Source organism: Octopus bimaculoides, chromosome 10, assembly GCF_001194135.2.
Source record: "Octopus bimaculoides isolate UCB-OBI-ISO-001 chromosome 10, ASM119413v2, whole genome shotgun sequence".
In the NCBI taxonomy this organism is placed as follows: Eukaryota; Metazoa; Mollusca; class Cephalopoda; order Octopoda; family Octopodidae; genus Octopus; species Octopus bimaculoides.
Window position 1 is genome coordinate 92519273 of NC_068990.1, and position 10396 is coordinate 92529668.

At 36.9% G+C, this 10396-nt stretch overlaps 1 pseudogene; it reads left to right on the forward strand.

Annotated features, from left to right (window-relative positions):
- The first annotated feature begins 2421 nt into the window (after positions 1–2421).
- LOC128248949 (5S ribosomal RNA) lies at positions 2422–2540 on the forward strand (annotated as a pseudogene).
- Positions 2541–10396: the final 7856 nt, after the last annotated feature.

Consider the following 10396-nt stretch of genomic DNA (forward strand, 5'->3'; position numbering starts at 1 on the left):
TGGTGGTGGTGGTGGAGGTGGTGGTGGTGGTGGTGGAGGTGATGGTGGTGGTGGTGAAAGTAGTTGATAATTCCTTGCTCAGGTTTTGTAAGAATTCTTTTGTTATCACTGAAAGAAAATGGTAAAAAGAAAAAGAGGAAAAGAAAGAAATAATATAAGGAAGCTGAGAATAAATTCAATAAACAATAGTTTTACTGGTAAATAAAAACAACAGCAGCAGCAACAGCAACAGCAATAACAATAATAATAATAATAATAATAACACCCGCCCACAATAACAATAACTGATGATGATGGTGATGATGATGATGATGATGATGATGATGGTGATGATGATGATGAGGAGGAGGAGGCCAAATATGTTGATGACAACAACAATGTTAACAGTATTGATGATGACAATAATGCTGACGGTGATAATGGCAATGAGTGTGTATGCACCGACAATGATGACGACGACAGCAACATCAATGATATTGGTGGTGGTGGTGGTGGTTATGGTGAAGATGATGGTGATGGTGATGGTGATGGTGATGGTGATGGTGATGCGAAATGTGCGAGAAAACTGGAGAGGTGAAAACTACGAAAGTGAGTCAACAACAACAACAAGATTAACAATGATCCATTGAACAGACTGGTTGGGGTGGAATTCTCTGGAAATTCTATAATTCTTTTCATGGAACAGATACACAAATGTATTTGAGAGAGAGAGAGAGAGAGAGAGAGAGAGAGAGACAGAGAGAGAGAAAGAGATTTTGCATGCTGGTTTTGTTGTTTATTTTTAATGAGGAATGTTTGTGTGTGAAGGGAGGGGGGTACTATGGCACGCCCCCCCCCCTCTGTTATGTGGTGCACTTTGGTAATTTGGTAGGTAAGTCATTGAAAACTGCAAATAAAGCTTGTCATGAAAGATACATGTGTGCATCAGTGTATGTATATATGCATTGTGTATGTGAGTATGTGTGTGTTTGTGTGTGTGTTGGTGGTTCATGATGAAAGGGCTGTGGGAATGTATTTACATGGTTGTATGTATGTATGTATCTATATATCTATCCGTGTGTGTGTGTGTTTGCAAATACTCGTCTAATTCATTGATGAAGCATTTCAGTTCAAAATCTTTGGAGAGAAGTCAATACACCCTTTGTGAATCTAAGGGAATATTATATATTTATATATATATATATATATATATAAATAAAAATATGTGTGTGGTAAGGAGTTTGCTTCCCTACCACATGTTTCTGGGTTCAGTCCTACTGTGTGGCACTCGGGCAAGTGCTTCTGCTATAGCCTTGGGCCAACCAAAGCCTTGTGAGTGAATTTGGTAGATGAAAACTAAAAGAAGCCTATCCACTCGACCAGGGATGCATGATTAAACCCGTAATGTATGAGACAGAAGTCACAGCAATGCTAGATGACAACATAAGAGAAAAGAAGAGATGTATCGGGTTATGTGAAGGCAACTTCAGAAATCATTAACGCAACCACATATCTTTCTTCTGGAACAGGGACTACTAAAGTAAAGCCACTAAGTTGGCTAGTCACCTAGGGGGCTAAAAGTTGTGTATATATATACATACTATATATGTATATATATATGTGTGTGTACGTATATATATATATATGTATATACATACATACACACACACACACACACACACACACATATATATATATATATATATATATATATATATATATATATATATATATATATATATATATATATATATATATATATATTTATTCATTCATTTACTTGTTTCAGTCATTTGAATGTGGCCATACTGGAGCACTGCCTTTAGTTAAACAAATTGACCCCAGGACTTATTCTCTGTAAGTGTAGTACTTATTCAATCTTTCTCTTTTGCCGAACCGCTAAGTTACGGTGACGTAAGCACACCAACTTCAGTTGCCAAACAATGGTGGGGGAGACAATCACAGACACACAATACATACACACACACACACACACGGTGGTGGTGGTGGTGGTGGTGGTAATGAAAACAATGTAAAAAAGGAAGAGGAGAAGGAGGAGGAAAGAAAAAATGAAAACCAAAAGACGGAATAAAATGTAATGAAAAGAAGCCAATTTATTTTGAGGTATGAAACTACAAACTACAAGCTACACTTAGATTGTTTATTAGAAAGAATCTAAATCTGCAGTGATTCACTTTGGTTCTTTCTTCTGGTCTAATTTCCTCCAATTCATAAAAAATCTTTGGCAAACGTCTGGCGCTTAAAGCTTTAGTTCTCTTAATTAGTTGACTTTCATCGATATATATTGTTTTTGTTTGTTTTTCACTTCAATGTTAGCAGCCTCCACACGTAGCCCCTTCCACACTCTATAGTATGGTCCCAAATAACACATCATCATCACCACCAACCCCTTCACAGTGCTGCCTCCATGGGGCTGGTTACCCTTATGGCCATATAATGTTGAATGGACTGGTTCTCGTCCGATCACCAAAGTTAAGCAACATTGAGCCTAGCAAATACTTAGATGGGTGACTGTTTGGGAAACCTGGGGGTTGTAAGCATCTCACACTTTTGGTGAAGGCACATGGCTGTAGTTAGAGTGTCAGGCTCACAATCATGAGGTAGTGAGTTCAATTCCTGGACTGGGCTGCGTGTTCTGTTCTTGAGCAAGACACTTTATTTCACGTTGCTCCAGTTCACTCAGCTGTAGAAATGAGTTGGGACGTCACTGGTGCCCAGCTGTATCGGCCCCTTTGCCTTTGCCTCGGATAACATCGGTGGCGAGGAGAGGGAAGGCTGGTATCCATGAGAGACTGCTGGTCTTCCACAAACTACCTTGCCTGGGCTTGTGCCTCTGAGGGTAACTTTGTAGATGCAATCCCATGGTCATTCATGACCAAAAGGGTTCTTTACCCTTTAAATGACTGAAATCACAACATGAGAAGCCAGTCCATTGCCGGGTTCTTCATTACGTGTGTATATATATATATGTATATATTTATGACATGCTTCTTTCAGTTTCCGTCTACCAACTGAACCCGGAACCATGTGGTTGGGAAGCAAGCTTCTTACCACACAGCCACTCCTGTGCCTCTCTCTATATATAAAAAACCAATTTGTCCTGTTAAAGTTGAGGTTAGCCTTATGGATCCCATGACAATCTTTATGGCCCTTATTTATGAGCACAGGTCCTCCCTTTTTAACGTTTTTCTTGTTCTTTCCTGTCTTGCAGGTTACTTGGCAACCCAACTAGTGACAGTGGCACAAAAAAAAAGGCACCCCATACACATCATTAAGTGGTTGGCATCATGAAGAGCGATAGAAGCCATGTCAAAGCTGTTCTAGAGCACAATGCAACCCTATCGCTCATCAGGTCCTGTTAAGCCAGTCACCCATGCCATCATGGAAAATGGTTGTTGATGATGAATAGGATGACAAATACAAGCCAGCCTTTTAAATAAAATAAAATAAAATAAAAATAAAATAGATAAATAAACATGAGCAGAATTTTTTTGCATAGTATTCTTTATTGGAAGACAAATATGAGTTTGTATCAATATAATTGGGGATGCAAATGGCATTAGATATGTTTTTAAAAATTTAAACCATCTGAATTTTATTAAAAATAGCAATTTGTCTATTTCCCCCTGTTTTCAATCCTAACAGTTATCACCGATGAGAAACACTGGTTAAACGAGCCCCACACAGGTTTCCCCCATTAGACCCACGTCTACCCTATTTACATATAGTGGTAAACCAACCAAGAGATGGTGTAATAAGGTTAATATAAGCACACATGGTAATTCTTTTTTGCTTTCCTGTTTTTTTTTTCTTGTATGTTGGTTGTTTTATTTGGGAAATAAATATGTGTTTATGTCTACACAAATAGAAATATGTATGGCCTTAAACAAATGAATAAAGACTCACACATGTATGTTCCCATGGTTTAAAAACTTTTACACACACACATACACATGTATAGATACATTAGTGCATGCATACACACACATGCATATATGTATACAAACACATAATTCACATTTCTAATATAAGTAGGATCAACAACAAAAAAAATGTAAAAACTCCATCCAGAGAGAGAGAGAGAGAGAGAGAGAGAGAGAGAGAGAGAGAGAGAGAGAGAGAGAGCATTTAATATACAATTACAAAAGAACTAATAATATAGTTTCATGCTTTAAGGTACATTAAATTGGCAGATTTATATGACATGCCTGAAAGATTGCTTGGAGGAGATGCATGGCATGTCATATAAATGTGTCAATTTAATGTATCTTAAAGCAAGAAACTTTTAGTAGTTCTTAGTTCAATAAATGTATAATTTGAACAGTGTGGTATAGTTAGATCTGTACAAAATAACAAAAGATACTAACTAGTATAGCAACATCTAGTTTGGTACTGGTTCAAACTAGTGAAGTTTCCAATCTGAATGTTTGTAGGGATCAGGTATGTCATGTTAGTATCATTATTAATGTTATCTAACCTTAATCTAATTGTTATAGCTATCAGAAAATATAACTAACTTTAACCAGGGATTTTCACTAAGTTCTTCTTCTTAGCTTAATTGTCATGAAGTCTTTCTAAAATTTCATTTCAAAAAAATATTCGTAAATAACTAATCCAACATTAACTTCAATATCTAATTACTAATTGACTATAATCAGATGGCCTATATAACAGGAGAACAATAAACCATTGCTGAGTTAACCCAAATCTTCGACCTAAATGTTATACATGAATTGTTCAAAAGTATTAGATTATCTGAAAAGTTCTGAGCATTTTTAAGCTAAATATTTTAATGCTTTATTGAACACACCTGAAACATAAAACAGTTAAAACTTTGGTGTTGTTTGAAGTGGTGGTTCATCTCTTCTTTGTTTCTGACTAAAAATAGTTTTATCTTTCATTCTGATTCCCCTTTATTGACATTTGAAATGGAGAACCAAAAATTTCATATTCGCATTGTGATACTTTTCTGGTTCAAAAAAGGAGAAAATGCTGCAAAGACTTTCAAAAACATTTGTGGAGTTTATGGTGATGATGATGCTGTAGGGGAATCAACTGTTTGAAGGTGGCTTGCAAAATTTAAAGGTGGAGAGTTTAGCTTGGAAGATGACAGTCGCAGTGGAAGACCTTCAACATTGGATGAAGATATTTTGAAGGCAAAAATCTAAGAAAATTCAAATATCACGACTAGAGAACTTGCAGAGAAGTTGAAAGTTTTTAAAAGCACGGTTCATGAAGTATATCCTTTTTTTGCATCTTAAAAAATACTCAGAACTTTCTGGTCAACTTAAAAGAAGTGGTCACTGCATTTCTTTCTTCTTCATGGCTGTGATTAACATTACACACCTTTTTTGTTAGAGCTGTAGTAATCGCTGCACCCACCTGTTTGTCAAGGATATGGATATCTTCTTAACTGTACAAGTGTTTTCCCTGTATTTTATATACTTTCTTCAAATCTGTGCCCCTCCAGGTGCTACAATACCTGACCACTTCAGGAGAAAGTTGGCACAATCCCGTAACTCTTTGCTCATTTGCAAATGTCAGTTTTAGTCAAATAATACAGTTGGCTCTTTATCAATGATAATTATTTTGTAGTTGCATATTGTTTATATAGTTGTGAATAGTTTTACAGTTTTATATTTTCCTTCCAATTATTATTATTTTTAAGGTCAAGGTGGTGAGTGGGAAGGCTCGGTACCATGCCAGACAAAATGCTAAGCAGCATTTCTTCTGGTTTTATGATCTGATTTCAAACACTACCAAGGTCAACATTCCCTTGCATTCTTTTGGGGTTAATAAAATAAGTAACAGTCAAGCACTGGGTTCAACGATATCAACTTACCCCTTCCGCTAAAATTGCTGGCCTTGTGCCAAAATTTGAAGCCATTTTAATTATTAAAGTTGGCTGGTGGTGACACATGCCTACACAGCCTCTCTTATTATTTACTGCTTAACTATTTTGCCTTAGACCTTTTCCATCTGATCTGGTGTCAGTTTGGCCTCTTGTTGGAAGAGGTGTTCCATTGGTTGGGCAGTCAATCTGCAGTCAGTTCCTTCTGCACAATGGCTAGGCATACCATGTGCAGACAAGTGCTCAGGCTTCAAAACCTGGCACATCTTTCCACAGTTCTTGATGGAGCTTGGATCAAGACTGGGCACCTGGCACCAGGAATGTTGTCAAGTGTTTACTGTGTTCTTCCAGTCTGGCAATGAAATCAGTGAAGTTCCACTCTAGCAATCTGTAGGTGATTAGTAGCGGGAAAGAATGACAATATTCTTGGAGGGACTTTGGATGTTGATGAAAATAAACTGATTGGTCTGGTGTTAAAGATCAGGATTGTGGACTGCTCTCAACAACTTCTAGAAGTCCTTGACATGGCAGTACTACCAGGAAGTTCTACTGGTCCAAGATAAACTCCATAAGCACAGATGCCTCCAAGGTTGATTTTTGTCTTTTATCCTCTCAGGGTTAATAGATTAAGTACCAGTTGAACATTGGGGTTGATGTAATCAATTTAGACCCTCCCCTGAAAATTGCTGGTCTAACACCCTAACAATTATGCCAACTCAATGATCATAATAATTATCCAAAATGCCTGAGATATTGCCTCGGCAGAATTTGAACTCAGGCATTTTGTCTGATGGGCTAACAATGCCACAAGCTTGTCTGAATAATAATTGTTCCTGTTATAGGTACAAGGCCTGAAATTTTAAGGGAAGGAGGCTAGTTGATTGCATTGACCCAGTTCATAACTGGTACTTATTTTATTGACCCCAAAAGGATGAATGGCAAAGTCGACCTCGTCAGAATTTGAACTCTGAACATAAAAATGATTGAAATGCTGGTAAGCATATTGCCTGGTATGCTGACAATTCTACTAGCTCATCCACTTCATAATAATAATAATGATAATAATCATTATAAGAGTTGTTATTGTCATCAATCCTAAGATGGCAGAATTGTTACAACATTGGAAAAATACTTTGTGGTGTTTTTTTTGGTTCTGTATATTTTGAGTTCAAATCCCACTGAAGTCAACTTCACTGTTCCTCTTTTTGGGATCACTAAAATAATAACAACAACAACAATTATTATTACTATTACTATTATTATTATTATTATTATTATTATTATTATTATTATTATTATTATTATTATTACTGTGATTTTCGGAATCATTAGAGTAGCTGGATGAGAACCAAATGGCTTTACCGCTTCTTACCAGGTCACATATGGTATTAAAATTATTTACGCAACAGACAGATCATTTAATTGACTGCTACAAACATGAGCATATGCATAATATATTTTCTACAAACACATAATGTAAATCTAACTTTTATTAATCTTAATTATCCATGCATGAATTGCTCTGAACACATGTATTATTTATCACTGTATGCATTACTGTTTATTTTCAACCTGTATTCACAACCTTTTTAAGAACCTGTGCTGTTAACTATTTTTAACTTTTGGAAGCAGTCTGCACTTTTGGTGGCTTACAGAAAATAAAGTAAAAACTAACAAATGTAACTTTATTTTTGTTGTTATTATTTCCACAAGTCCTTCGGTTCTCTACACTGGTGATCCTAATGACTTTTGAACAACCAGTTGTGGTTTCAACTAAGCATCTACATCATTTTTTGTTTTTTTGAGGCTATGAATCAAACAACATACTTTCTGATAGAACAGCATAACATGTATCTACAAGTTTATTGGTGCTTTATTCATTGTTCTAATATATTTACAAGTTCATTAATAATGTGTTCATTAGTCTACATTGGTGACCTCTATATTTCGTCAGTTTTTTTTTTTCTTACTTTCCTCACCTATGAAATTTTTCCTTTCTGTTCCATTTTACTACTATCACTAGAATGGTACTAACTATGCAAGTTCTTCAGTCAGCTGTATGTTTACAGCTGCCTCATTTCATGTCCAATGAGCTGGCTTACAGTTTGAAACACAGTTTCTTAACATGCAGCATAATGTCAAAGACTACATGTTATGCCTTTGTTATCTCTTTTCTTCAGCCAGAAATACTGCAGACCAGCTTCTAAATACAGGCTATAATACAGCAGAACCAGCATATCTTCCAAGAGTCAATACGATTCAGTACTGACAGATAACTTCAACAATCATGTAGTGAAACAGTAACAGCTACAGATGGCTTTTTGCAGCCATCAGTTTCATAATACAGAATTTTTTTAGACCAAAATATTGAACTATTTTTACTGACCCCCTTCTCCAGCTTAGTATTCATTTAAAGTATATTATATGGTAGCATGGATGTAAACCATATATGTATATTTGCACAAATACTAGTACCATTAATCATTTACTTTCTGCAGACTCACTTGTAATGAAATTTCTTGTCACCATAGACATACCACTTTCACATCATACAAATTTACACATACCTGTATGCATACAGCAACCTCACTTGTACCTTGCATACACATCCCACTAACTTCCCTCAATTTGTACTTGCATATTTGTTATTTTCATGCAAGACCTTTCACTGCCTCTTCATCTCTGTCATTCACTTCTATTTGCATAATTATGTTGCCTTTGTCTTTTGCTGTCGCTTGTTTTATGTTATGCTCATCAATTACTCTTTTCTCAGCAATCTAGAAGGGAGCTGGTGTGGCAACTTCATTCAGGTTCTCATGCAGCAGGAGTCGTTTTGGTATTTCATTGATTTTATTAACCAATCAAAAACCCGTACTAAAAATCAAGCAAGATAAAAGGATTTAAGAGTAACTCTTGACATTGAGTAGCGACCATCAAATATGGAGGTAGATGTATATCTATCTTTACCTCAGTGTGCAGTATCTCCATACACCATGCGTCCACAAACTCAAGGAAAGAACTTGTGGTGGAGTATGCCCCAGAAGCTCTTTAGAAGCAATGGATAATTTCTGCTATCAAAGAGACCTAATTAGCAGGGGAGGAAGATGTGCAGAAAGTGTTATCGCTAGAATAAGAAAAGGAAGGAGAAAATTCAGAGAGCTTTTACCTCCGTTGGCAACCAAAGGTTTCTCTCTCTGAGTGAAAAGAAGATTGCATGATGCATGTAAATGAACAGCAATGCTACACAGTAGTGAGACGTGGGACCTGAATGCAGTGATCATGCGAAGACTAGAGAGGAGTGAAGCTGGTATGGTTCTTTGGATGTGCAATGTCAGTGTACATGTGCAATAGAGCATTAATGTATTGAGAGGAAAGTTAGGCAAAGGAAGGATTAGATGCAGTGTACAAGAGGGAAGACTGTGCTAGTTTGGTCATGTAATGTGTGTGGATGTAGACAGTTGCATACAGAAATGCAGAACATTTAAAGTGGACAGAATTGATGGGTTGAAGGACTGAAGACCAGTCTCAAGACAGTGAGCCTTACAAAGCCAAGATATCTGGCACCTTGCTGTTCTCAAGAAGACCCACCCACCACAGCAAAATTGATATCTTAAACAACTTGCTTAGTGCTCCCTTCGCAGCTGAAAGTTACTTGGTGATCCTGTTGGTGCTGGTGCCACACAAAAAGTACCCAGTCCACGCTCTGTAAAGTGGTTGGTGTTAGGAAGGGCATCCAGCGGTTGATACCAAGTCAAAGCACACGACTGGAACCTGGAGCAGCTCTCCAGCTTGACAGCTCCAGCCAAAAATGTCCAACCCATGCCAGCATGGAAAATAGGTGTTAAAGGATGACGATGATGATGATGATGATGTATATATATATATATATATTTATACGCCCACACATGCACACGCGCGCACACACACACACACACATACTCTCTCTCTTTCTCTCTGTCCACCAAATACCCATCTTGTTATTCCTTCAATAACACCAGTTAATTTACCTTCCTCTCTACCAGTATCTCTGCAAACACCCATTTTTTTTACTATATATATTTACTGACCTCGCCTCCTATAATCACAGCCCTACCCTCTCTCTCTCTCTTTCTTCCTCTCTCTAGCATTATCTATCTACTAGCAGTCTGTTTATCTGCAAATTGTGTCATTCTCAACTTCTGTAAAAATCTAAATATTACACACATCAGCATCATCTTTTAATGTCCATCTTCAATGTTGGTATGTGTTGATGCGTGTGAATATATATATATATACACACACACACACACATACATATATATACACACATACATATAATGTATGTGTGTGTGTGTGTGTGTGTATGTATATATATATGTGTGTGTGTGTGTGTGTGTAAATATGTATATTTATGTCTGTGTGTGTATATATATATGTGGAGGTGCAATGGCCCAGACCGGGCCTTGTGAGTGTTTATTGAGCGAAAACACCTAAAGCTCCACGAGGCTCCGGCAGGGGATGGTGGTGAACCCTGCTGTACTCTTTCACCACAACTTTCTCTCACTC